Consider the following 6,000-nt stretch of genomic DNA (forward strand, 5'->3'; position numbering starts at 1 on the left):
TTGGCAGGTAAAAACAAAACATGCAAAAGTCACAGTTTGCAATGATACACTTGCAAAAGTCACACACCATGGCGTAATGTTCGGTACTAAAGTTAACCACTGCGACTGTTCATTCACGGATGTCCGCTGAATAGTCATTTTAGTCACAGCACACACAGCACATAACGCACACGGTGTAGCCACACCGGCCTCACCACTTCCCCCTGGTCGCGGTCGAGCCGTAACATGGAAACTGCACACTAAAGCTTTAAATACCAACTTGGGTGAAATGTGACGACATAGCTTTCACGCCATCACCCAAACCTGCCGTTGTTCAAGTGGCCACCTAGGTTCAATATTTTCATTGGCCCCCAGGGTCAAAAGTACGCACGAGAAGTTCAGCAGAGATACCATGACCATGGGGCACACCCTGGCATGCGCCTGTCACCCCCATTGGGCAATCCCCCAGCACGCAGACAATTGTACCACCCAGTCTACCTGTAATAGGGCCGCAAGTGCCCCTATGGAATGACGGCGCTGGTAGACTGCAACACTTCTCAAATGCTAGTATTACAGTGCCAACACTGCTCCGCGAGCATCCCTTGTCTTTCGCGAACTCCTCATACTCAAGAGTCAAAGCCATTCGGTGCCTCCAGAACGCCTGAATATTGCTCAGGAGGTTATCTTCCCGGCAGCGCGCCGGCGATTCAGTACGCGGGAACGCCACCGTAACGCCTCGTCTGACCATCAGTCGCCACTGTGAAAGATTCCTTTCTAGAACCGCACGGTCGCCGTTCCTCCCCGCGCATTTGCTCCTCGCCTGAGTTAGACCAAGACACGCAATGGATTCCGGCGCCGCGACATCTGTGCTAACCGACTTCAAGGATTCAACCGCACTATCCTGCCTGGGCACGCGCGTAGTGTCGTGACTCGCGTCTCGCGACTGCGCCGCTAGGCTTACTAGAACTACCTCTGAGCTCGGTGATGACGCGGTCATCGCCCGCTCGCCGCCGCAAAGGATATTCTGTAGCGGGAGGATGTCTGGGTCCACGCCCTGAAATTTTGTTCCTGCGTATGCGTCCTGCGGTTGCCTGTCAGCGTCAGTATCGCACTGAAAACTCTTCTCCGATCCAAGATTGGTATCAGAGGCATCTTTAAACTCGACAACCCGTGTTGCCGCCACCGCATCCTTCGCCTCTGCCTCGAGTTCGAACTCGGCGGTACCCTCACACTCCGTCGGGAGCATGCTAACCGACTCGGGCCGCTTTTTATTACCCGATGCTCCGCCTTTACATTACTGCCGGCGAATAGCCGCCTGTTTGCCCTGTAATTGGGCGGTGCATGCAGCAAATCAACAAACTCGCGACAAGGTCACCGCCTCTTTACATCTATGCGGGCTCATGCTCCTCGCCCCAAGCAACACACAAACAATAAGCAACTAAAAACAAAGTAAACTAGAGTTGTTGTGGCCAGGGCAGGCTCAGCTGACGCGACACGTGCCTAGAGCAAAGTGCACGCGCGCAGTGACGAGAAAAGAAAAGAAAAACGTGCCTGAGAAAAACGACCCTGGTGGTATGTCAAACACATTTGCCGAAGGGACACTACACGTGACCACCCTCGGGCCACTTAGCTTGTCCCCCCTCCGCGCACAACGTTACACGCGACACCACTTACAAGCTCGTTACCTCAGCTCCCGCTCCAGCTAGTCTGCCGAACCAGACTGTAAGCAAAGAGCGGAAATGGATGCCACGCCGTAGGGGGCGGGCGCACAAACAATTGTCAAAGGTGCCGACCGAGCGCTCGATGCCCCACGACGTGGGCCCGCTCCTCGTCGATCACGTATTCGAGCTTCAAGAGCCAGTCCGCCGTTACAGACACCTGAAGTAAGCCACACCTGACGAATGCCTCCGGCGACCGCGCGATGCACGAAAAGCAGGCCGCTTGGTCTGCTACCTCCATGGGTGGCGCCGGCGAAGCGCGCGAACGGCAAACGGTGGGCCCGGAGGCGGCCCATTCATACGCCGCCAAAAGGCATCGCTGAGCAAACAGGGAGGTCATTACGACAACGTTTCCAACTCTTCCTGCCGCCGCCCGCGAGTGGTGCCGGGCACCTTTGTCCCGGGCGCGACAAGGGACCCGATGGGCTCACCCATCTGCGGAGTCTAAGTGCTTTTTGGGCGATGCACGGCACTTCGAAGCACCCCCACCGGCGTGGCCGCCCAAGTTGGCCGCACCAAGTGAACAAAATAAAAAGCACCGTGCGTCCGGTTTTGACGGCGGTCCTACACTATCTATCTCCTTTTTGATCAGCTTACAGCGCAAGAAAAGACGAGGACGCAGACCAGGGATGTGACGACACCAGCGCTGGCTATCAACTAAAGTTTATTATAAGGTAGGGCACGAATAAGTACATACAGAGGCCAGCCGGCTATCGAGAGAGCAACTAAGCCTGCGCAGCAGAGTCATCCAGGTTATAACTAAATTACTCAGGGCACGTGGAACATCTACGTGCTCCAAAAAAACATACATGCAAAACAAGACCAACTCACAAACAAACGTGTGATGCAACCTAATCCGACGCCAGTCAAGGCACGTTACAATTAAGAAATTGCACCTCCTTTTCGCTAAGGGCCACAGATGAATGGATTATACACATTTCGCCTTCTCTGTCGATGAAGAACGCCCCCATTATCTCCCTCGTTTTTTTTTGGTGCTTATGGCGGAACAAGCAATCTGTTTCCCCGACCATCGGTTGGCAACCACATTCTCTGGAATGATTAGGCAGGTGCAAGCGCCTGCAGCCCTTATTCATGACAAATGCTCTCTCAATCTAATATTTACACATCGTCCTGTCTGGCCTATAAAAACACGCCCGCATGACAACGGCAATCTGTATACGACGCCTGACTTGCATCTAATATATCTATCTTTCTGCTTCTCGGGACATGAATTACAAGCCTTACCAACACCTGATAGTTTCTTATGGAAGCGTGAGCAGATAGTCGCAAGTTTATTAGGGGCGGACAAGGCCACGCGCGCCCCATATCTCTTTCCTACATCCTTCAGGCAGTGCGAATACTTATGTACATAAGGTACAACCACCAGCCTATTTTCTTTGCGCAATTGCTCTCGCGTCTCTTTTGCTTTATTGGCAACCTTAACCCACTTGATCAGATTATGGCAGGCTGTCACGATTTCCGTATCCGGATAGCCGGCCACCTGCAATTTTTTTATCTGGCTCAGGAAACTTTCCTTTAGGGAATGATTACACGTTTTTTGGAGCACGGCGCGCAGTGCCGAGCACACGATACCACATTTCACCGTCTTAGAATGGCCAGACGAAAAACTCAAAATCGCCTTTACAGAGCGTTTCTTATATAACCAGCACATGTGGTCCTTCTTAAATCTCAGTTTAATGTCCAGGAACTGAAGTTCTCCATCAGCGGGTACCTCACAAGTAAACTTCAATCCCATACCGTATGCCTTAAAATTCTTTAATATTATCTACCGTGTTAGGCTGACTGACTGTCGCGTTAAATGACCAAAAAATTGTCAACATATCGGAAGACCCGCACGGCAAAAATACCTCAGCTGTGGGCGATTGTTCCATCAACGCGGCTAAGGAAAATATGGCTTAGGACGGGGGCCACCCTCGATCCAATACAGATTCCTATTTTTTGAACAAAAATGTTCCCTTTCCATTCCACAAACATGGATCGCAAATAAAAGGAAAACATTTCCAAAACATTTTCTACAGAAGTACCACATTTGTCAGTAATGATAACTTTGTCATTACCGTCAACAATACAAGGCTTAACCCCCCGCATGATTTCATTGTGAGGTATAGAATAAAACATATCTTAAATATCTATGCTAAAAGCAGCGCAGGAACCAGCATTACGATCCTTGAGAAAGTTAACGATACATACCGAACTCTTCACCAAAAGCGGATCGCGGACATTCAACGACTCAAGTTGTGTTTGCAGGCAACCCAACACTTCGTGCTGCAATGTTCCTCTTTCTGAAATAAAAGACCTCAACGGGAAATCTTGTTTTTCGTTTTGTGGGACCAGGACCCCTTACAAATGGGCGGCAGAGGCAACATGTTTATTACGATGAAAATGTACAAACTGAGCAAACAATATTCGTGAATCTTTCTACAAGTCTAATAAAGCATGATGATTAAAAATAATAAACCCAAAATATCAAATTGAAGAAGAGACACAAACGATCTTAATTATTCCCTTATTCATACGAGGACATTGAGAGTGTGTAACTATGCAAGCTATACAAGATTAGCACCAAAGTCAGATTGGCCCAAGCATGTGCCCATACGCTTACTACACTTGCAACCAAGAAACGTACAGCCAAATGTGAAAGAAACAAAAATGTTTGAGAAACAAACTTCGTAAACAAATTACAGCTATAAGTCGAAGTAACAGCACATTGCATATAGTCAGGCAGCAAAAAATATAATACTATTACGTATGTGTAATTTCACTCAGATGGCAAATGAAACAGCATTAAACTGAAATGGCAGGAGAAAGCGCAGCATTTCTTTACCGTAGTTAGTGCGCGTGCGTGGAATAAACAAATGAATCGAGTGTTATAAAGAACACTGCGGTGGTTTAGTTCACCAATTGTTCCTATATTCCTGCCTAGTAGCGTTTCACAAGCGTTGCAGGGTAGTATTCTGGTAGAGTTAGTGGACTCATGTCGTGAAATAGACGTCAGACTCTGCCCAGGCGGCGCTGCGAAAAATACCGCCACCAGCGCCCTCATCGTAGCCCTGGCACTAACTGGGTAGTGCAAAGAGCCGCCCGCAAGCGAATGTGCATAGGCCGCAATATAACCCTCCTCTTTCGTTGGTGTCGAGGCGCGGTTTCCTGAAAATCAAGGACCTGGAAAGCTTCTTCCGCCAATCCACGCTCCAGAAACAAAGGAAGCTGATCAAAGCGAACTGCGAGTACAATGCAAAATAAGTTTTAGTTATTCCCGTGCGCTGCAACTCGCAAGTACAAGCGAGCATCATACGACACCGAGTTCGAGGCAAGCCCTCCGACATCCGTTCTCTAGAGCCTAAATGCGTTAAAATCGGGTATATACGTATGCCACAGCGATAAACTACCTACATACACGATCAATTTACTTAGCTATGCATCTTACGATCAGTGGTAGAAAACTCGGTTCATCAGGGGCGAATGACTCCGGCGATTTTCGCCTTCTCACTTGTATTCTCCCTTAATTCATCTCTCGCTTCCTGTGCATTGGAGTGTTTTATTACGCATCCTCAAATGGTCTCTTGATGGTCGTCTTCCGTTTGTATGTACTGCAAATGGGGATACGTGCGTGTCCACTTTCGCGGGGTACAACCAAAGGCAAAAACGTGGCCTCCGAGATAGCTACGGCAACCGCGGAGGACACGGGCGAAACAAACCTGAAGGGGGTCACAATTCTGCGATTTACTTGTATGACGCACGTGGTGTTAGCTAGTTAGAACCAGTAATCTGAGCCTTCAAAACGTACATACGTCCGCGATGCTGTGTTGTGACGACCAACTCGTCGCGGCGTGCGTATCACGCGTCTCCAGTCTGCCTCTAGCTGCTCACTTCGTGTTACACGACAAGCACCGCGGTCAGAGCCTCTGCTGAGCTTCATAGTCAAGGTTACCACGGTTTTGCATCAGGGCTACGCAAAACAACAGCAGAGCCACACATTCATGCCACCGGCTGTGGAGAACGCGGGTACTTCGCTTACCCAACACGCTCGCAACGGCCCGTATCCAGCGCTCTCGCCTTTCTTCTTCGTACGACAACTATGGAAATCGGTAAAACTGAACGTTGTTATTCCGTCTTTTACGTCCGTGGCAATTCACAACGCAACAGTGCGTCTTTTGCGGAGTTTCTTCGTAGCGTGCGGAGGGCTCTCGTCTGCTGCTGTTTTTGCCGTCGTTCAGGCGAGCGATCCAGCAAGCACTTCACGACGGCTCGGTGGCGCGTCCGACTAGCGGAGAGCAATTCA

Source organism: Rhipicephalus sanguineus, chromosome 10 (genome assembly GCF_013339695.2).
Source record: "Rhipicephalus sanguineus isolate Rsan-2018 chromosome 10, BIME_Rsan_1.4, whole genome shotgun sequence".
Classification (NCBI taxonomy): Eukaryota; Metazoa; Arthropoda; class Arachnida; order Ixodida; family Ixodidae; genus Rhipicephalus; species Rhipicephalus sanguineus.